Raw genomic sequence first — 22711 nt, 5'->3', positions numbered from 1 at the left:
TCCATCCACTGGTTCACTTCCCAAATGACCATAACAGCTAGAACTGGGCCAGGCAGAAGTCAGGAGCCAGAAGCTTCATCCTGGTCTCTCACGTGGGTGCAGGGACCCAAGCAGTTGGGCCATCCCCCGCTGCCTTTCCAGGCCATTAGCAGGGAGCTGGATTGGAAGTGGAGCAGCTGGGACTCCAGCCTGCCCTCATATGGGATGCCAGCGTCACAGGCAGTGGCTTAAACCATTTTTTTAAGCATATGACTTGGATGTTTTTTAAGTGCTATTTTGGGTATTGATTTCCAGCTCATTCATACAATGCTTACAAATTCTTTATGTAACTTTCATATTTTGCAGTTTGTTGAGATTTGCAGTTCGTTTGAAATTTAACATATTGTCCATTTTTGTAAGTATCTTATGTAGACTTAATATATATTCTGAAGTTCACGATTAGTGTTCTGTATATGTCAACTAGGCCACTTTGGATTTTTGTTATTGAGTTGTTTATGTTTTCGTTCTCTCTGTTGTGTGCACCCTTGTTCTGTTACCCACGAGAGAAGCGTGTTAAAAATCTCCCACTCCACTTTTCCTTCTTTTTTTTTTTTTTTTTTTTTTTTTTTTTTGACAGGCAGAGTGGACAGTGAGAGAGAGACAGAGAGAAAGGTCTTCCTTTGCCGTTGGTTCACCCTCCAATGGCCGCCGCGGCCGGCGCGCTGTGGCTGGCGCACTGCGCTGATCCGATCAAACGTTGCTTTATCTCCTTGGAATCTGTGTCCCTGTGTGCACATAGATTGGAACTGTGCTTCTCCCTGATGGTCTGACACTCCTTCCCTAATGAAATGCACCCTTATGCCCGCAGTGCTTCTAACACAGCTGCATGTGGGGCCTGTGGGTGCTCTCTGACTGTTGTCTGTGCACAGCCTACCTCATCTACCACATGTGTCCCTGGTAAGCATGCAACTGTTATTGAAGTCAGTTTAATTCACATAGCTGTTGTATATTTCAGTTTTAACTAAGGTATACAGTAATTTTATGTTCAGATAATCATTGGGGTGTTTCACTTCAATTTGTTTTGTATTTACTGTGTTTTGTTTACGATTTGTTATTGGATATTTATTTTACTTTTTATATCCTTCTTTCTTTAGGATTAATGAGGTAGTTTTTATTTTTTCACTGGCTTTTTTTTTTTTAACCTTACTTTATACTTGGTGATTTTGCACTTTCACAGAGTCACTTTTTCTTGTTCTTGTAAATTTTTTTTATTTATTTGACAGATAGATTTAGACAGTGAGAGGTAGAGACAGAGAGAAAGGTCTTCCCTCCATTGGTTCACTCCCTAAATGGCTGCAATGGCTGGAGCTATGCTGATCCGAAGCCAGGAGCCAGGTGCTTCCTCCTGGTCTCCCATGTGGGTGCAGGGTCCAAGCACTTGGGCCATCCTTCACTGCCCTCCCGGGCCACAGCAGAGAGCTGGACTGGAAGAGGAGCAACTGGGATTAGAACCTGGCACCATATGGGATGCCAGTGCCGCAGGTGGAGGATTAAACAAGTGAGCCATGGCGCCGGCCCCTCTTGTTTTTGTATTTTTAATAGATATTGCAAAAGATACATTTAGCAGATGTTATAAAATACGGCTGTCTAACTTGCTCATTCACTGAGACATAATCTTAGTAACTGGAGCGTTTTCTAGTATCTTGAAGTGAGCCAGTGAAGGCTGTTATTGGATGGGTTTCCAAAAGTCATTTCCAAACAGGCAGGGGGTCATAACAGAGGGAAAGCAGCAGTGTTAACCTTTGACCCCTCGTGCAGGTAGGAGGCAGTGATGGCTGCGGGTGAATCATTAAGATCCTGGGTCCACTTGTAGGAACGTCTTCGCAAATCAGTAGGGTGAAAGGGAAGAGAAGAGGAGGTGAAGGAGCCTGTCTGTCGTTTCAGGAAAATAACTACAGACTGATGCGCATGCAGCACCGTCGGTGTGCACGGGGCGCCTGCTGCCCTGAACATGCAGGACTGGCAGACACCTAACTAGCACATGTCTTGGTTCTTACGTTCTCCGCTGGGTTAGTTGAAGGCACCACAAAGACAGAAAGTGTCCTTGTGCGCTGGCACTCTCCCCTCTCGGAATTGAGGCAATCACCGCATGCTAGCATTTCCGTGGATCCTGTCCACTTCTGGGCCGCAGAGGCCAGCTGTGCGGTGGTGGCCACTTCACGGCTGCTACATGCGTGAGCCCCTGGCACTTCCCGGTTGTGTTGATGGCGCCCTGATTTGACTGAGGCAATCTGAACTTGGGTTACAACTAAAGCCTGTTCCACAGACTTTAAAGTCGGCTTTCCTGTCCTCACCTGTGGCTCGGGATTCGTAAAACGTTCGCCCGTGCTTGATTGTGTGAGGGGAAGTCACTCCGTAGTGATGCAGTTTTCTGTGCACCCGGAAGGAAGCGTTCCTTCTACAGGTGGTGCGGGAAAGCCATGATAACAGGAGACAGAATTTTCCCTCCTGTCGCTCCCCGTCTTCGTGGAGGAACGACACAGGACTCTGCGTTGTTCTTTCGTCTGCTCGGCCCTCCCCAGGTTTGCTGCTGGTTCTTCCTGGGTTGGCTGCTGGTCCTTCCCGGGTTGGCTACCGTCCCTTCCACCTCCGTGGAAGGGCGGTTCCCCCTGCCACCTTCCCCACTTCCGCTGGGGAGCGGCACACCGCCGGCCGGCTCTCTCGGGGGCTGCACAGGTGTTCCTCTTAGATGTTCCCCTTAGATGTTCCTGGTGCATGTTGTCTCTCCTCCTTTATAGTCCTTCCACCAATCCCAACTCTGCTACCCACACGCTCTCCTCCAATCAGGAGCAGGTCCTACAGTTTATTGGTTGAACTGGAGGCAGCTGCGTAGAAGCTGTTTCCCTTCTCAGCGCCATATTGTGGGAGAGCAGATGCATAGAATAAGTCTTAATTCCAGTAACTTAGTCTAGTCCGGGTTGCTCCCCACACCCTCCTCCGTTTTTCTTTTGTCCCAACTTCAAACGAGGCTGAACAACATCAACTGGCTCAAGTCCTCCTGAGGTCTGAGACGTATTAAGGATGATAAAGGAGTCCGGATAGCAACAACAAGGCACTGGACGTTACCTGTAAGTACCACGGCTCCCTTCCCAGCACTCCTGTGTCTCCTACTGCACTGGAGACCTTGGCTAAACACATGCACATGTGGGCTCGTTTTCCCCTAGGGGGTGGATGCTACGATTAGATTATCAGCCATGTTTTACACACAAGCAGTGTAGGTGATGTGAGGTTGAGTAGCATGGCTTCTCCCAGGGGAGCTAAAGTGCCCGGGTGCTCTGCCTCCCGGTAAATGTTGATTTTACTGCTCTGTTGTTAGTAAGAAATGAAGTCCTGCTACATTTCAGTTTTCTAGTGAGTTCTTTGCATTTTCGTCCCTGTGCAGCTCAAGACCCATCTCCCTCATTAGATGGTAAATATGAGGGTAGGAACCTTATCCGATCTATCTTTGCGTATTCTGAGTTTCTTGACAAACTGCCACAGGAACGCTCAGCCATGAGTGTTTCACGGGGACTCTGGACAGATGAGCAGCCTCAGCTGTAGACCCTGTTTGTCGGGGCATGAGGCCTTTGACTTCTCGGATTGCCTACTCGCCCCCACTTAGGGAAAGGCTGCTCCTTGGCACCACGAGGAGGTGCCGCTGCGCGGGGCGTTGGCCCTGCTGGACAGGCTGGCATGCCTGGTGTAAACCGTACCCGCAGTGGTGCTTTGCTACAGCAGAGGGTACAGAGGGTGGAGCCTGGAGATAAGGTGCAAGCTTGCAGGTGACTCCCCTGCGGAGTCACAGACAGCAGACAGGCTGAATCCCCCCAGCAGCAGTGTGTGACAGCAGGCGTGGCCAGCCTGGAAGCTCGCTGGAGCCTGCGTGTCCAGGGTCAGTACTGGGGATCAGCCATGCACGCAGGGAGCCTAGCTCCTCAATCTCTAATCGCTCCCAGGGGCAGGCCCAGAGTCCCAGGCAAACAGAACAGTCACCATAGATCACCAGAAATCCCAGAGTTGTCGGAAACTGACGTGGCCCAAGGCCCAGGTATACTAAGATGCTTGTATCAGGCAGGATATTCCGAGGGCTCACAGATTCCCTGGGGGAGCCAGTCCAGGTCAGTCCTGAAGATCTGAGCAACAGATAGGATGTGGACATCCCAGATCTGAGTTACCCTTTAACTGCACGTACGTAGATACAGACGTGTGTAGATGTTGCCGGGTTTGACTGTGTTCCTCCACAATCCAGGCTGAAACCCACTCCCCATTGTGGGGGTGTTGAGGGCTGGGGTCTTTGGGAAGTGATTAGGCGCTAGTGCCCTTACGGAAAAGGTCGGAGAGAGCTGCCTGGACCCTTCCTCCATGTGAGAACACAACGAAAGACGCTGTCTCTGTGGCAGACACTGCTGGTGCCTTGGCCCTGGACTTCTCGGGCTCCAGAACTGTGAGCAGTAGATTCCTGTTGTTTATAGATTACCCAACCTATGTGGTAATTGTGTCCTAGCAACCCAAATGGACTGGGGTACATATACACAGATATGTGGATCTAATGCTTGGGTGTAGGAGGGTACAGGGTAATTGATTGGGCAATTAAAGCTTTTAAAGGAACAGCTGCATTCTTCCCCACCATCATTTCATGCAGCAGAGGTCATTTTCCATGCAAATTGGTAGGAGGACTTGTTGCAGAATAAGGGTGTCCTTACCAAGAAGTGACATTCACACACGCAGGTGCACACATGCATGCAAAAGTGAGTGTTATTGAAATGCATACACTTATGATATGAAGGCTCCTTTTATGGCATTCGTACATGTAATTATTTCCTCAAACAACTGTAATTTGGAACTCTGTATTTGATTATATGCCACAAAATAGAGCTTATTCATCCAGCTTTTTCCTATGCTTTTTCATTATTTTTTCACAGCTGAACACAGGACATGCTATTTCATTTGGAAGTGTTGACCAGAAATAGAAAGAAACCCTATTGTGTTTTGTTTGGAATGTTCTGGCAAAGCTGCGAAGGTCTGGGCCATGGCTGCCCCATGCCTTTGTGTGCAGCAGTGGAGGCTGCTGGATGCCTGCAAAAGGGCTCCCTCCACACGGAGCCCTCTGACCTTGTGGACCAGGAGGGCTGGGCACCAGCTGGCTCAACAGGAACGCAGTCCAGAATCCACCCAAGGGTGGGATTTCAACACCATTGAAAACGTGTTTGGAAGCCATTGGGCTGGGTGAAGTTCTTTTTTAAAAAAATATAATTTTTAAAGTTTGTTTATTTATTTGAAAGGCAGAGTGACAGAGAGCTTCCACCCTCTGGTCTACTCCCAGGGCTGGAACAGGCCAAAACCAGGAGCCAGGAACTCCATCCTGGTCTCGCCTGGGGGTGGCAAGGACCCAAGTACTTGGGCCATCTTCCACTGCTTTCCCAGGTGTGTTAGCAGAGAGCTGGGTCAGAAGTTGGGTAGCTGGGACTCGAACCGGTGCACTCATATGGGGTGCTGGAGTTGTAAGCTGTTGCTTAACCCTCTACCGCTATGCCGGTGTCTGGGAGAACTTGTTGAGTTCTCATGTAGGTTATCTGATTTGTGGAAATGCAAATAAGAGAAAAAGTTGATGTTGCTTTTAAGGAGTTTGTAGAATAGTGACCTGAAGAACAGAGAGTAATGAAATGCTAGGTCAGGGCACCGACTGGACATCAGATGGGAGCTCTGGGCCAGTGTGAAATTCAGTCTAGGCCACAAAGAAGGGGTACGCTTTGGACAAGAAGATGAAGAGGGAGGCTTCCAGGCAGGACACAGGCATGCGGTGAGGCGGGGAGTGGAAGGGCGTGGGTCCCAGATCGGTGCCAGCACTGGCCTGGGTGACACTGAGCTGACGGGAAGGGAAGGACAGTGTGGACGAAGGGGGCTAGCGAGTGAGTGGGCAGAGTTGTGCTGTGCGCCATGGTGATCTGGCTGGTGTCTTGTGAAGAGGCGCGTCCTGTGCCGCACAGCACAGACCCAGGAGGGCTGAGCGTGAGGGATGAGGCCAGCACAGCTAATGATTAACAGCAGGCTTGCTGGGGAAGATAAGCCCCAGCTCGCGGGGTTGGCTGATTTCTGCGGTATTAGCACACCCATAGAGGATGGCTTCTAGCTACCAGCTCACGAACATCACCAAGCTCCGAGTCCCAGAAGACGGGCACGCAGCCCACTTTCCCTGGCACAGCACCAGGCCTTGAGTGAGCAGGGGGCACGGGGAGAAGAGTGTGCACACAGCAGCCGTCTGAGGGGAGAAATCGTGGGGTTTGGGGAAGTGGTTTTGGCTGATGAAGGAACATCGAAGATCGGCTGCAGCATCATCGAATGCAGGGCCGGGCAGGGGGCTCTGAGGAGGAAGAGAGAGGGGTGTCCTGGCCACCCCCATGCGCCTCTCCCACGACCTTTCACCCAGAAGCTGAGTTTCTTTTTCTGTTTTTTTTTTTTTTTTCTTTTTTTTGTCTTAATCCTATCCCAGGCCCCAGGACTAAGCCTGGCCTATGCACAGGAGCCCTTAGGAAGTTTATGAGAGGCAGCTGTGAGATAAAATGAACAGGCTTCAGGGCTTCCCCAAGGGATGGTTTGGTTGCAAGCCCCAGCTGTGCAGCTTGCTAGGCAAATGATGCGAGGTTTGCTTCCTCATCGGACACGGGAGGGTCGTTGGGGGGTACCTGCACCTTCTCGCGGTGAGTCCTCACGACAGCTCTGCACGGGAGACCCCGGCTGTCGCTGCCGCCGCCGCCACACATCTCACTGGGACAGTGCCTGGCTGCCCGGCCTGGGACTCCCGAGTCCCAGAGGCTTCGATGGCAAATGCCAGTGACAGCCCTGGGCGTTCGCGGCCTGCTGGGAGAAGGAGCCTGGGAGCGCACCCCTGCGGAGAGCCTCACCTGTGCCACCGCCCGCATGCCCCCTCACAGTGCCAGCCGCTCTCACGACTTGAAACCTGCGCTTTCTGCGGGGTGCACCGCTCGCATCTCTCTCTCTTTCTCTCTCTCTCTCTCTCACAAACACACACACACACACACATCACAGTCACAGCTGAAGTCAAAACACTTGGTAAAGTCAACTCTGCTGTGGATTCCTTTTCATTACTGCTTTTGTATTGTTTGACTTTTAAGTTAAATCACCAATCCTTTGATCTCATTTGGAACTAATCACACATAACTTTTACACAGTCTAAAAAAAGTACATAAAGTATAAAATATTTGTGTGAAGTGCAAGTGGAGCTCCATCTATTCATGTTTCAATCAAGCCACGAGTCAAGGGGTCCAAAAACAGAGTCTTGGATCATTTTTATTCAGGGCACATTTTAATCAGGTTCTTTGAATTAAGAGAATGAATGCAGAAGTAGAATTGAAATTAAATAGATAACGTAGTTGTGATTTTTTTAAGGGTGTGACTTTTTTGCATTTTAAAATGTGTATTGCAACCAGAATTTCACATTACATAAAAGTATTTCTGTGTTTCTGTTGATATCACTTTAGAAACTTTGGAAAACCCCTTCTAAACACCAACTAAATTTCAAAGACGCTGTTCCTTTCAAAGAAACTCTGGGCGGTGCGTGAGGAGGACGCTGCACCCTCTAGGGTACAAGGACCAGCCTGTTACTTCCGGAAGTTGTGTCTGAGCTGCCTAATCATCAGTTTTCCCTGTAACTCCATGTAAACATGAATCCACAATAACCCTATAACTCAATAACCCTGTAACTCTATGTAAACACAAATCCACCCATAATCATGGGGTATATAATTAGAAGTTTAATTGTAACAAATGATTGGATATAATTAGGGAAGCTAGGCAAATTTTTTCCTTTTCTTGGGATATTGGACATAATTGCTGTATAGTATAAAGTCAAAATTAAAATATATGCTCTGAGAATTCAACTTAGATACTATTGTGCTCATGTCTTTACTTAGAAATGTTGTTTTCAGCATGACACCAGATAGCTCCCCTATGTCTACTTGGCCTGACTGAAAACGTTGATGGATAAATGGAAAAATGTTAATTCATAGTGTTTTTTTTATTTTTTTTTTAATTTTTTTTGATAGGCAGAGTGGACAGTGAGAGAGAGAGACACACAGAGAAAGGTCTTCCTTTTCTATTGGTTCACCCTCCAATGGCCGCCGTGGCTGGCGTGCTGCGGCTGGTGCACCGTGATGATCCGAAGCCAGGAGCCAGGTGCTTCTCTTGGTCTCCCATGCGGGTGCAGGGCCCAAGCACTTGGGCCATCCTCCACTGCACTCCCGGGCCACAGCAGAGAGCTGGCCTGGAAGAGGGGCAACCGGGACAGAATCCGGCACCCCGACCGGGACTAGAACCTGGGGTGCTGGCGCCGCTAGGCGGAGGATTAGCCTAGTGAGCCGCGGTGTCAGCCGAATTCATAGTGTTTTACTCCTTTGATAACTCCAGCAAAATGTTATTAGAAAATGTCACTCCACTATGTTTTCAGGGCTTCCTAACTGAGCAACTAGAGAAATGTTGAGTGGAACTGCTTTCCATTTACTTGAGAACACATCGTTGTTGCGGCACGTGTGCTCAGTTGTCCACCCGGCAGGACGCACGTGGAGGCCGAACTCCGTGCTCTGTGCCTGGGACAGGAGGAGAGCAGGCAACGTTGTTCAGTGGAGAACTTTGGAGAGTGGAGGCTGTGTGCGTTGCTGACTCCTCTCCTGTATAAAGGCGTGCCTCTTCCATGGAGCCGGACCCTGGGAAAATATGCACGAAAGAGCCATTGCTGTACACATAGCCATCTCCACGGCCTTGTGTGTGCCTGGGTCCCGCGAGGCTGAGTCTCTCCGTGCCATGCCTGCCCTCTCTTCTGAGCCAGCATCGGATGTTCTTCTTTTTCTACCAGCAAATAACCCCCGACTTACATATCTCTGTGTTATCTTTGGGAAAAAACACACAGATAGTATCTTAGCAACAACAATTATAGAAATCACACAGAATGTTATTAAAATCATCAGTTTTTTCCATTTTCCACAGTTGCTCTTGAGATTGTTTAAACCTAAGGCAAATATATTCTTCACACCCTAAAACCAACTTCTAAAATTGTTCTGTTTACTTAAATTCTAACATATTTCTGTAAATAACGTTTTCTTGGGAATTTAAACAGAAGAACCTGTGAAAGCTGGAGACTGGTGTAACGTGACGTGGCCTCATGTCCTTGCTCCCCCAGCAGCTGAGTGGGGAGGAGGAGGAGGGACTGGGCAGAGGGAGTGTGGCCGTGATGCGGTCACAGAGCAGTGCCCAGCCCAGCCTCAGGGGCTCCGCAGTACCCTGAGTTACAGTGCGGAGGCTGGGCTTAGCACCCCCTGAAGGCACATCACTCGAACTGGGCTGGCCTTGGAAGGAGACGGCCCTGGGGGAGTCAGTTTTCCCAGACCCCGCCATTCCATCCGCAGATGGCTGCTGGAGGACGCTGTGTTCAGGACACCTCCCAGTGGCTGGGGGATCAGTCTTTCCACTGAAGATGGACTGACATGTCCGCCTGAGGCCGTGATCATGTGTTGCCTGTGTCCCCCTGCCCACCCCAGGTGTCTCCTGTGAGTGAAGCGACTCTGCACAAGCGGCCTCTGACTCTGCACATTTTCCTGGTAATGAGAGATTGGAGGCAGCTTTTCTGTAACAACACTGATCTGTCATCAGAGCTGGACTGACACCACGAACTAAAAGAAAAATACCAACTCCTACAGCTGATCACCAAAAATCCCATACTTCCACAGATTGGTAAGAATGGAGTGAGATGGAAACACTTTTTTTTTTTTTTTTTTAAATAAGGTGAGCTCTTCCTTTGGAGTGCCCAGTGATAGGTTCCTGTTTTCCTCAAGTTTCTGCTGCAGTCCAACACTGAGAAGAAATTTCCTAATTTCTCTGAAGGAGCTTTCAGATGTCAGATCCGTTGCTGCAGGTCCTCATGAACTACACAGCTAACCCTCTCTCCAGCAACCGTGCCCACCCTGTCCCTCAGACAGAAATAGCTCTCAGCCAGCAGTGGACAGGAACCCTTAGTCTCGGGGTGGTGAGAGACGAGGGGAGGGCACTGTTCCCAAGGCTCGGGGCTGGTGGGGTGGTTCCGAGACAGTCACTAGGAGAGACTGAAGTTGCAGCAAGGCAGGGCGACTGGACTCCGCTCTAGTGCTGGAAGCCAGGTCCTCAGCCATTTTGCTCTCTGAATTCTGTGCTCCCCAGCAGGGAAAGGGAGACCTGGATGGGGCTGGGAGTGCCCTCCACACCCCAAAGCGTGTCAATCTGGTGAGTGGATGTGAACTTCCCACAGGAGCAAGCTGGCTGGCTCCGGGAGCTCGTCAGAGCAGGTGGACCCTGCAGGGGACAGCATCCTCTGCCCACCACACTGAGGTCTCTGACCTCTCCAAAGGGCTCCTGAGGGCTGGGGACTGGAGGAGGAGGGCAGGGCAGGGTGCATGCCCGGCTCCAGGAGCTCGTCAGAGCAGGTGGACCCTGCAGGGGACAGCATCCGTCTGCCCACCGGACTGACCTCTCCAAAGGAATCCTGGAGGCTTTCAGGAAGCCAGGCTCCTCCACCTTTTCTGCCGTCCCCAGTTCTGAGCCAGAACGGGTGCCCTCCCAGCGGTGCAAGCAAGACCAGGGGAGTCTCCTCGGCCCAGGCCTCTCTTGTGTCCGCTCCCACTCAGCAGGACTGAGTCTGCAGAGAAGTCATCTCCCCGTGCTTGCTGCTGGAGGCAAACTGTCCAGCTTTTTTTTTTTTTCTTTATCAAACTCTGCTAGCTGTGGGACCTTGGGCAGCCTCATGACTAACCCCATGGCTCAGTCTCCTCTGTTGTCTAGGGATAAGCTCAATGCCCTGGTGTGGTGTCACTGAGAGGTTTAAGTGCATACAGTTCATGCAAACCATTCAGCCCAGAGCCTGGGACATTGTGTGTCCATCATGCCATTGTTTGGTACTGAACGCTGTTGTGAATCTGTAGTCCACATAAGTAGGAGTCTGTTGCTGTCTTTCCAGCCTCTGCCAGGTTGCTGAACCTGTTGTCTAGATTCCCAACTCTTGACTGCGGTTCTGATTCCAATCGAATGCCCAGCATTGCTGTTTTTGTGGCTTAGAACAAGGGTTTTAAAAAGTCAGGGTACCTAGACACCATCTGGGGGAGCGTCTATAAACACCTGTCTTCACGCTTCATCACAGAACCAAGGCAGCAGATGCAGGTGGAGCTCGGAGAGTGATCTGCAGATCATGCTGTTGTCAACACTGGCTGAGAGCAGAGTTGTGAAATTCCATTGTGGGCCTCTCTCACCATCCAGCACTGAAGTTGGCGTGGAATTAGCAAATATTTGTTGGGAATCTACCAGATGCCAGGGAGTTTCCTATATAGAGGGAGAGTAACAAGAGACGCTTACAAAATAATAAAATGTACTGTTCCGCCTGCTAAGGTTTCTATTTCTTTCCCTCTGCCCAGTTAGCTCCTACCCATCACATGCCCTTCCTGGATGCCCTTGGCTGGGGCTCTCAAGGCACCATGCATCTCTTCTGTGCTGGTTGCCGTTGTGTGTGTGTGTGTGTTGTTTTTTTGTTTTTTGACAGGCAGAGTGGACAGAGAGAGAGACAGAGAGAAAGGTCTTCCTTTTGCTGTTGGTTCACCCTCCAGTGGCCGGCGCACTGCGGCCTGCGTATCGCACTGATCTGAAGCCAGGAGCCAGGTGCTTCTCCTGGTCTCCCATGCGGGTGCAGGGCCCAAGCACTTGGGCCATCCTCCACTGCACTCCCGGGCCATAGCAGAGAGCTGGCCTGGAAGAGGGGCAACCTGGACAGAATCCGGAGCCCCAACCGGGACTAGAACCCGGTGTGCCGGTGCTGCAGGCGGAGGATTAGCCTATCGAGCTGCGTGCCGGCCTCTGGTTGCCATTGTTAAAGGTTACATTTTAGGGGTGCCTAGTTAGCATTCTTTCCCCTACACTAGACTGCCTCCCAGCTCAGAAGTTACCTGTGTGCACCTAACAGTCGATGCTTAGCTGATTGAGCGAACACAGGAAGGAACACCTTCTGTGACGGGAGCAGACAACAGGCAGAGCAGGAGTACCTAGGGAGGAGATCTGGGCTGGACTTGGCAGGTCAGGGGAGGTGCCGCTCACCTGTGACCTGAAGAAGGGACGTGGGGGCGGAGGTCAGAGGGGATGAAGGCGTGTTTGGGCTATGGGACGGGGGCGGAAGTGTTGGCTGCTCACTGGTGCACTGGCCATGAGCGGAGCCCCAGCAGTGAAGAATGCTGCTGAGTGTATGCTGTGACAGGTCAGACGAGAGCCAAATAGGTCGAGGACACACTTCTGAGGGGGTAAGAGACATCCTCACACCTTGAGTTAGTGCTTTTCTTTGTAGTTAATATATCCTGTACTGACAGGTGGTCTCTGTAGATATTCTCACTTTCTTGTTTAACAGGAAAATGCGTTTGATCGTTTGGTCAGCAGTTTTATGCATTAAGAGATGGAGTCCGTTTCCAGGGAGCCAGAGGACTCTTGCACCAGGCCTAACAGGTTATGATGAGAGTTTCGCAAGGCCAGGTGTTTGTCTTCTAACCTCTTCTGCCTGGCGCAGGGCCACATGGCAAAATCACATGGGATAGGCAATCTTCCAAGCACGGGCTACCTCAGGAGTAGGCGAAGCTCAGGTAGACACCCAATGCCTGTGACTCCCCCACGGTCCCATCAGCCCCACAATGCCCTACCTCCCAGCTCTGCTGGGAGACAGGAATGAAGATGATCAGGCAAGGGCAGAGGTGGGGTGAGGACGGAGCCCGGCTGGGGAAGGGAGTTTGACCCTGAGTCTCAGACTCCAGGGAAGCAAACAGTTGTGGCCTCTGTGGGCTCTGCCAGTTGGGGACCAGAGGGCTCCTTTTACCAAAGGTGCCTGTCGGTGTCCTGCTGAGCAGTGTCAGTGTCTCACACGTGACACCGTCAGATCCCTGGGAGCTCACGTTGGGTGTCAAGCCCCCGCTGTGGACCCATGGTTTTTGTGTGTTGCAGCTACGCTGCCTCTCTCCAAGGGCTCACCTCTAGTGTGGAGGTACCCACGATACCAGAATGTCTCCTGCTCTGCCAAGTTTAGCTCTGTGGCCTCTGTAGTGTTTTCAGGAAATCTTAATTCCCCAGGCTTCTTTTAACAGTGGGTCTTACATGAAAATTTAGATTTCTGGGTTCTCTTAAATTGAGAAACCTAGCAATTCCGGACAAAACACTAAGGAAAATCGGTGTCACTAGTGAGAGCCAGGAAGCAAGTGTCCCTTTTAAGTCCCCCACTCCCCGTGCCTGTCCCTGCGATGATGCACCTGTGTCGGTCACGTGGGTGACACACTTGTGCAGTAACGCCAGGCTTCTGCGTGCCCGTGGCTCAGGTCTGTACCTGTAGGCTTGTGAGCACGTCCTGCCCGCTCTGCGCCCTTACCCTGCAGTCGCTGCTGTCTAGCCAGTCCCCAGGCTGCAGTGCAGAAGTCCTTTCTTGAGCAACTGCCCAGGTCCCAGCCCATCCTCTGCAAGGCTCTCGTTCTCACTGAGTGTCACTCGGATGTCCTCTCGTTGTAGGAGCGTCCCGGGGGCCTCGTTGTAGGAGTGTCCATCACAGGTACCCACCTTGTTCTGTGCTTGGGTGGGTGAGGCAGCTTTTCAGAAAACTCCTCAAAGCCAAAAACACTTTTCATTACAGCCATTTGACAGGAAATGCCATTGTCAGCTCGACATCGAGATGCCTAAGCAGGCGACACGAGTGTCCACGGAGGAAGGACGGTCTCTCGTTAAGGCCGCTCATCCCATACCTAGACTAGAAGGGCCGGGGGTGCTGCGCTTCCCGCACCAGGGGCACTGCCCCAGTGAGCCCTCTCACAGCTATTCCAGACAGTTCTTTGCAGAATGCTACAGACCTGTTCGCTCCTGGGTTTCACTCCTGATTCCTCACCACACATGTAAGAAGACCATCGCAAGGCAGCAAGGGAAATGGCATAGGTATCTGAGCCTAAGGTTAGAACTTGAACGGATTCATTGGATCAATGAACATTAAAATATCTCGCATTTCCTAACAACGATCACCCTTTAAAAAGGCTTTGAGAATCTCGCCTGCAACGTCCACATCGCTGGAAGTTCCCAGTTAACGCAGAGCCTTGTTCTGCAGCTCCGCTGCGTAGGCCCGGCTTTCATGTCCCAGCTGGGAGGCACACGGGTCCTCGTGGTTCTGATTTCACAGCAGAGCTGAAGGAGTCCTTGAGAGCGTAGCACAGTGAGCGCGGCCCATCCTGTGCACACTGAATCCTGGACAGATGTTTTGCATCTCGCTGTGCTCAGCTACGTCCCATTATGCAGCTCAGCTTTGATCCAGGGGCTCCTTATCTGTGGTCTCTGTAAGTGAATTAAAATGCCCCTTTCATCTCCGGTGAGCTTAGCCCTGTGAATCATTGCCTTCACTCTGCTCCTTCTTAGACCCCGTGTTGTTCTTCTCATTGGTTCCTGGTAAGGATTCTCTTTTTTTTCTTTCCTCGATGAACCAATTCCTTTATCCATTTCTACAAAAGGGCCTGGTGGATGTCACTTCACATTTGTCAAGCCTAAACCACGTAATCTTTTTAGCATGGGGTATTTTACAATATTTTCTTGGGGCACGCTCTTTTCCATCTTTAATTAATCCCCACAAATTGCTGAACAGTTGCACCCCAGGATCAAGAAACATTGGCAAAGCCTTGAAATGATAGCACAAACTCAATAGCTCATTTCCACCATTAGGGAACATTCTGTGAATGATTGCCAGCGGTTCACTCGATTGTCCGTACAAACTCTGTAGTTTTGGATCTTAGGGCGGCCATGTTGTAGGCTTAACCACAAAGTTTGTAAGATTCTGAGGTTAATTTAAGTCACTAACTTAGTATGGATATTGTGGGAGACAGTTACCATTTCTGAATTGGACTGAAAGATGGGCTGTCATGGGGAGAAGCTGACAAATGTTTGTCCTTGCCTTTAAGCTCAGTTCCACTCTTGAGTTAGTGGTGTTTAATCTGACCCCTTATTAAAGGCAGTTTTAAATACATAGTTAATACTGCACTCTATCTGTTCCCCAGGAGTATATGTAATTTATTCACATGTTCACAGGCAATTAAAACATGCATATGCCATAGACAGCTGCAAAAGTTTAAAAGAATTTTATAATTTAACATTTAAAATTGGTTCTGCTTTAAAAGTGATGGTACTTTGTCCCAAATATCCTATTGACTTCTTAAAGTGATGAAATTTTAATAAACAAAAGCTCCAAGCCATTTCTGCATCAAATGAATAAGTCATCCATTGTGAGCTGAAATAAGTTGGGAAAGTGTTCTTCCTCTAATCACCAAATATGGGATATGCTTTTCCCTCAGTGAGTAACTTACAAGTTCCATATCCAAACTGTTAAAGGAAATACAAAAATTTTATTTCTGAAGTTATTTTAAACTTTATAGGAATACTACAAAAGCATAAGCTATATGAAGCAATAACAACCTAAAATTAACCAAAACAAGTTCAAGGTGGATCCTAAGGGCTTAAAATCTGAATTCCTAGAAAGTTCTGCTTGGCTCTTGTCATTGCTACTTTTCGTCATTCAGTTAGAGCCACTCTACATCAAGCTTTAACAGAAAGTAAAATTTCCCAATCAAGTTATTACTTACTAAATATAAGGAGTCGAAAGGAAATGCTCATGGCCCATGATTTAATCACTGCAGAACTAATAGTTCTGGTATAATTAAAGGCCAGTATAATCCAATAATTCTATAAAAGTATTTAGCTTAATTTTAAGAGTACATTGATGGTGTGGTTTGTTTGATGAGAGAGACCCTCTGTGTTTTGCTCCAGTACAATTTAAATCTCTCTCTAGGAATGTATGTTATTAGCAATACACTGCATATCAAAACCTGAGGCACAGTTTGTTAAAACCCCTACAGAAGAAGTTAAGGTATCTACAGGTATTTTGACTACAGAGAACCACTGCTTGAGGTTCTCTGTATATTTTCTGCTTTACTGAAGTGGTGCAAATATAGCATAGGGCTTCCATGAAATTCTCTGCAGATGGCTTGCCCTATGTGTTTTTCTAAGGACTCCTTGTATTGTGAGTAGTGTATTATTTAGTGACCAAGAACACATAGTGGAGAGGAGATAAATGTCTCCATGTATGTGAACGGTAAAGTTATTTGAGATTCAGTTTGTTTGGATTGTTACTCCATGGGCTTTGCCAAATTCCACAGTTTTCCATAGTCTGAAACGTATGTGTGTTTGTATGTGTGTGTGTGTGTGTGAGAGAGAGAGAGAGAGAGAGAGAGAGAGAGAGAGAAATGCCAACTATATTTACCAAATCCAACAATAACTTGAAAGGTCATCCATGACCTTTTAATAAACACTTATAGTAGAGACAAAAGTCCCAGAATGAGCTATGGTCTGGTGACATGAGGGTACTTTGAGAAGTTTGTGGAAAAGGAATTGAAAGTTTTTTTTTCCTAGTGCCAAACGTTTTTTAACTCTGTGCATTTTTTTAAAATATATGTTTTCCACGTACTTTTTGAAGGCCCCTCTTAATTATCTTGGCTTTATCAATTTGGGAAAATTTCAGTGACTTAGTACAGTAAAAATGCTAAGAGAAGAAATGATGAAAGCAAGGGGCCCAAATGTGACTATGACTTGTGAGTGACTTGCCATTCTGTCACTAGGGCCTGTGTGTTGATGGTGTGGCACCTGTATCTCTCATGCTGTCCCACCCTCCCACTGGATGCAAGCTCTCTCAGAGCAGAGATAAAGCCTTCTCTATTGTGCCATGCTTGGCCGTTCCCAGCCAGACACTGTCTAGGGAGGGTGAGCAAAGAAGAACCAATGCAGTTTCTTTGGTCAAATAATTCAACTGCTAGAAACAAAAGTTTAGAATGACTACCAAAATTTTTGATCTTTCAAAAGTCTGTTCTATTAATTTTTGTATTGTGTGGCAAGCTTGTAGTAGTTTTCCCATAAATGGGTATATCTACCCAAGAAGAGAATCATTTTTAAGATTCATTTATTTATTTTGAAATTCGGAGTTAGAGATGGAGACAGACAGAAAGCTCGATCTTCCATCCGCTAGTGCATTCCTCAGATGGCCACAACGGCCAGGGCTGATCCAGGCTGAAGCCAGGACCTTCATCCGGGTCTTCTATGTGGGAGGCAGGGGTCCAAACACTTGGGCCATCTTCCATTGCTGTTCCCAGGCCATTAGCAGGGAGCTGGATCAGAAATGGAGCACCTGGGGCATGGACTGGCGCCTGTATGGTGCCAACATCGCAGAAGGCATTTCACTGACTACGCCACAATGCTGGTACCCTAGTAAGAGAATTTGAAAGAGGTGTATTGCACTGTTAGCTGAAAAAGGAGTGAACAGACTCAGTATTAGTTTGGACACCATTGTCTCCAGAAAGAGAACCTCAGATACTGGGGGGAGCGGCTGGGGAGAAGAATGAGAACCTCTGGAATTGATTCATGAAGGAGGGTGCTGAGGTTTTACGGAGAGGAAACTAACAGATGGCCCACTCTTAGTGCCAACAACTGCCACCAGCCCCGCCCCTCACCCCCCAGGAGCTCTTGCCATGTGCGTGTGTTCGGTACTAGCACAAGTCAAGAGGCTCTGTGGAAGGACCGCGGGTCGCCGTCAGTCACCCCTGACCTCCTCAGCACCCTTGGTCTCCCTGCTCATATCTGTGGGCTTTGTGGGAGAAAAGCGTCTCAGCAGACATGAGTTAGCAGAGGCCGCGGAGCCACAGGTGTGCTTTTTAAGCTTCTAGTCGAGACAGAGGTATGAAAACATTAGTCAGCTGCCCCAAACTCATTCTGGTGAATCATGAGTCAATCTCTTCTAAATCCGTTGAACAAATCTCTGTTACTGATTTTTTCATTCTTTTAGGTGTCAGAAATGGTTAAAAAAATAACACAGCCATTCTTTTAAAAACCAGATGTGTTTAAAAAAAAAAACCTGACTTATACTTCAATCTACTTAAACATGTCACTGAAATAAAATGAAGTTTATGAAATCTACACTGTATTCCCTAAAGGCCTTGACTTCATCTGTTAATTTGTCTAAAATGTAAAACAGATTTCTAAAAACGCAGTCCTCTTAAACCTAGAACTAGAGGTTGAAAACGTGTAGCAGTCACCTGATATAGCCATCTTCTAAAGCAAACCTGTGTATAATGGATAATTCGTGCTGGAACCGTCTTCCTTCGGGAAGCCAGCTCCCTCCTGGGAGAGCACTATGTGATCCTAGCCTCCTGGCCTAAGTCTTTCTTTACATCTGGCCACAGTCTGCCCACTGAAAGGGGCCACCACAAATCCACTCTTGCTTGGCCTTTTGAAAATTTGAGGAAGTCCGATCTACTCTCAGAAAACTCCACAAATGAGAAGGCACCCAGTGTGCCCCATCCCCCTCGAGACTTTTCTCTCTGGCCTTGACATTCCTTCTTCAAAATCACATTTTATGTCACGTGGTTTCCTGGGCCTTCACTATTCCTACACACGTCTACCAGGAACATGTTATGATTTGTCCTTGTCCCTCCTAGGTTGGTGCCAAATGTCTTTGATAACTAGTGATTGCAATGAACTCAGTTTTGAAAGGACATGAGAAGAACAATCATTATTCAGCAAATACTTCTGATACCCTGCCCTCCACTTGTCTAGGAAAACCATGCACCAGGGAGCGCTTTCTCCCCGGGCGCGACAACAAAGTGGGCTGGCTGCATCGGGCAAGCCAGCATCGTCCCTGCACACGCCGCTCCTGTCTGAGCGTGTCCCTGTGCGTGCACTTCCTGCTGCCTCCCTTCTGGCTTCCTCAGGGAAGCTGCTCCAGTTATGCTGCTTTGCACTGAGAAAGTTGGGCTGTTTCCCCTCCTATGTAATTCCTCAGACTTGAGGAAGAAAGCCGCACTCTGCTTGCCACCGTTGGTGACCAGTGTTCCCTTTCTCGAAGCGTGCACAACTTTCTTTTATCACTGTTTCTCCAGCAGCAGGGCCTTACGTTGACTTGGAAGATCTCATCTTTCCTCCCGTGGTGATGCAGTCATGCAGGTCACAATCTACTCTCGCATCAGCCCTTCTCGCAGGCATGGACGTCACTTCTCTGAAACCCTTCGTCCACTTGACTGTCAGAGAACTTTTCCTTTTCTCAGTTTCCGCTCTCCAGGTGTCAGCCGTAGGTAGATACAATCAGACACTAATGCTGTAAGCTTGTGTGCTGCACACTGCATGGACCAAGAGTGTATACGGCCAGCAGTGCTGCTGAGTGCTTGCAATGGAAAGATGAACCAGATTCAGTTCTTTTCTCTGAGGAGATTATAGTCCAGTAAGGAAAGCAGAAACCAACAAACAGCTTTTTTTCTTTCTTCCTTTTTTTTCAGACAGGCAGAGTTAGTGAGAGAGAGAGACAGAGAGAAAGGTCTTCCTTTTCTGTTGGTTCACCCCAATGGCCGCTGCGGCCAGCGTGCTGCAGCTGGCGTACCGCGCTGATCCGAAGCCAGGAGCCAGGTGCTTCTCCTGGTCTCCCATGCAGGCGCAGGGCTCAAGCACTTGGGCCATCCTCCACTGCCTTCCCAGGCCACAGCAGAGAGCTGGCCTGGAAGAGGGACAACTGGGACAGAATCCGCCGCCCTGACCAGGACTAGAACCTGGTGTGCCGGCGCCGCAGGCGGAGGATTACCCTATTGAGCCATGGTACCAGCCAGTTTTCTTTCTTTCTTTTTAAATATTTCTTTATTTGAAAGGGAGAGTTACAGAGGGGGAGAGAGAGACCTTCTGTCTGCTAGTTCACTCCACCACTGTGAATGGCCACAGTGGCTGGGCCTGGGCTGGGCCAAAGCCAGGAACCAAGAACTCCATCCAGATCTCCCATGTGGATGGCAGGTGCTCAAGGCCTGGGGCTGTTTTCTGCTGATTTCTTAGGCACATTAGTAGAATCAGAAGCAGAGTAGCTGGGATTTGAACATGGGATATGGGCTACCCAGGCTGCCCTTTGCTTAATGCACCACAATATTGGCCTCAAACAAATAATTTTCCTCCTATGAAATGTGCTGGAATGTGGGTAAGTGCCCAGGTAACTTGGGCATAGAGGAAAGAACAAGGACTAGTTGTGCCTGGGGAGTAAGGGAGGCCTCCAGGGAGGGCGCGGCGGCCGTTTCCTCGTGTTTTGAGTGAGGAAATGTGAATGTCCTGTGATGGGAAGGACTGGGAGTGGGGACGGGGACAGGCAAGGGTGCGCCACCCAGGTCAAACCTCGAGAGTTGGAGGTTGTGCAAATGCAGGGCAGGGTTTGATCCTAGGTGGAGATGAGGAAGCAGGAGGTGACAAGGTAGTGCGGTAAGAAGACAGAATGGAGCCATGTTGTGAGGCTTTTGTGCAAGCCAGGATTTCCCAGGCCGAGTTCTGGGAGCAGTCGGCGCTTTCCCAGGTAGCTTTGTGAGGAAAGGCCCTGCCACGTGGACAGCGAGGGAACCGTCAGTCTTCTGCAGGAGTCTCTGCTCTGTTCACTTAGTAAAGGGAGTGAGATCTCGGTGCGCACCAACTGTTTGATTTCCTTTAACCGTGCTTTTTCTGCCTGAAGCGGATGTGATTCCTGTTCCTCTGAATTCCTCCGTCCTGTTTAAATGCTATCCATTTGCAGAAGGCAAGCCCCGCGTCTGGGGATTCTGAAGGAGACCTAGGAGTCCAGGATGCGTTACCTTGCTGAGCTGTCTCCTTGCCCTGTGAGTGTGTCGAAGCTGGTGTGCACCATGAGCTTGGAAGAGGACAAGCCCGCAGCGCCTCACACCCCCAGCCGCCTTCCATGATGCTGTTTCATTTCATTGTCAAAATGCCCCTTGCTGCCTGTATTATGCTCATTTTTCTGAAGGTCTCTGATAGAGTGACATGCTGCTGTTTGGAGATTCCAAACATCCTTCTGCTTATGTGCTGTGATTTCGGGATCCACTGTCATCACTTTATCCCTTATGTGAACTTGCATGCTCCTTGTGTTTGATGGCCTTATTCTTTTACCACTCTGGGTCCTTGGGACCATTGTGGAACCCTACTGGCTCTCATTCATTGTCTGAAAAATGAATGAATGGCAGGTTTTGAAAGTTTAGAGTGAAGAAGTTGACAGAACACATTGATTGCTTATTTAACTTGAGGGGAAATAATTCAGAGGAAAGTAATATATGGTTAAAAAATAGCAGAGCCAAAGAAAATACAACGGAAGCTTCAAGTAAATTGTAAATTTAAATGTAATGGTATATTTTCAGGATCTACTGAAAGCATTAAAGAAGAAGTATAATGAGCACATTCATCACTGTATTTTGACTTTCTAAATGGAAAACGTATTAGGAGGAAGGAATTTGACGATGAAAGATTGCCAACAGCAGGCCCATTGTCAGTGGCCCGGAGTCGAGATGAGGGATTTAGGTAAACATTGAATGGAAATGGCAATTTTTCAAAAGGCAGGAACGGATGACTGAGTCGCACTGGGTCTTGCTTTGCTGAGGCTGCCGTAACGAAGTCCCCAGCCTGGGCAGCTCCTGCAAGCCTGGGGCATTGATAGGGTTGGCACCTGGGGAGAGCTGCAAGGGGGGGTGTGCACCAAGCATCCCCGCTTGACATGCAGGGGGCTGGGTTATCTCTGTGCTTCTTTCTCCCTGTTGTCATCCTTCTATGTCTTATCTGTCCAAGTTTCACCTTTTTGTGAGACACCAGCCATATAGCTTAGGGTCTGCAAATGACCTAATTTTAACTTATTTTTCTAAAGACTTGGTCTCCACACAAGCTTGCGTTTTGCACTTCTCAGGGATAAAACTTCAGTCTTTGAATTGTGGAGACATCAGTCAACCCATAGCAGAACACCCGTGGTAACCCTGAATAAGAATAGCAGAAATTGAAACCCCAGTTCCTTTAAAAAGTGTGTCTTGAAGTGCACTTCCACACCAGACATGGTGCTCGTATCAGAGATACCAAGCTATATCTTCTGTGAGGCAGATACATAGGAGCTAATTACAAGGCAGCATGTTCAGAGTTATCAACAGGAACAACATACCTAGACAGGAAAGGAGGATGATGTGAGGAAGCTTCGAGAGAAGGTTGGGGAGCAAATTCGGGGGGGGGGACAAAGTAACATTTCCTGTGAGTGACGCTGAGTTCTGTGCGGTGAAGCCGCTGTTGGACGTGAAAGGTGAAAACTGGGTAGGAGGCCCTGGAGATCTTGCAAGTAAGAACCACTCAGTTATTTTAACTAGAGACACCACAAGTGCAGCTCACCATGAAGGGTGCTTCAAGGAGGTCTTGGGAGGCAGAAGCAGCAGCCAGAGCACTGCAGGTGAGAGCACACCGGGTCAGACCAGTGACCCCAGGGCCGTCGTCACCGCAGTGCGCAGACGAGGGACCACGAGGGCCTTCATGAAGAGTTGTGGACGGAGAACAAGGCATGGAAGAGTGAGGAGTTAACCTGGCTGAGGTTGACAAGAGTTAGTGAGAGCTGAGTAGAGCTAGGTGGCTATTTAGGATGACATCTAGATTTCCGAATGGGGTGACCAGGCATATAGGGTTGGGATTAAAATACGGGCCACAGAGTCGACATTTGGCAATAAAGAGAATGTGTTCAGTCTTGAACATGTTGGCTTTGAGATGTTTGTGAGGCACCCAAGTGGGGCTGTTTAGTAGAGAGTGA

General features: G+C 48.9%; 1 long non-coding RNA gene across 2 annotated transcripts; it reads left to right on the top strand.

Moving 5' to 3' along the window:
* Positions 1 to 1458: 1458 nt before the first annotated feature.
* Positions 1459 to 21334, top strand: LOC149124781 (uncharacterized). Of its 2 annotated transcripts, none has more exons than XR_016213194.1 (3): positions 1459 to 3107; positions 9570 to 9762; positions 20681 to 21334. It is a non-coding gene; the product is annotated as an uncharacterized LOC149124781 (long non-coding RNA). The 2 variants fall into 2 exon arrangements; XR_016213195.1 differs by lacking the exon at positions 20681 to 21334 and adding an exon at positions 11198 to 11438.
* Positions 21335 to 22711: the final 1377 nt, after the last annotated feature.

The sequence above is a fragment of the Oryctolagus cuniculus genome, chromosome 9 (assembly GCF_051225735.1).
Source record: "Oryctolagus cuniculus isolate XC-2025 breed Fujian yellow rabbit chromosome 9, ASM5122573v1, whole genome shotgun sequence".
Lineage (NCBI taxonomy): Eukaryota > Metazoa > Chordata > Mammalia > Lagomorpha > Leporidae > Oryctolagus > Oryctolagus cuniculus.
Note: the sequence above shows the minus strand (reverse complement) of the source record. Positions and strands in the feature narration are given on the sequence as shown.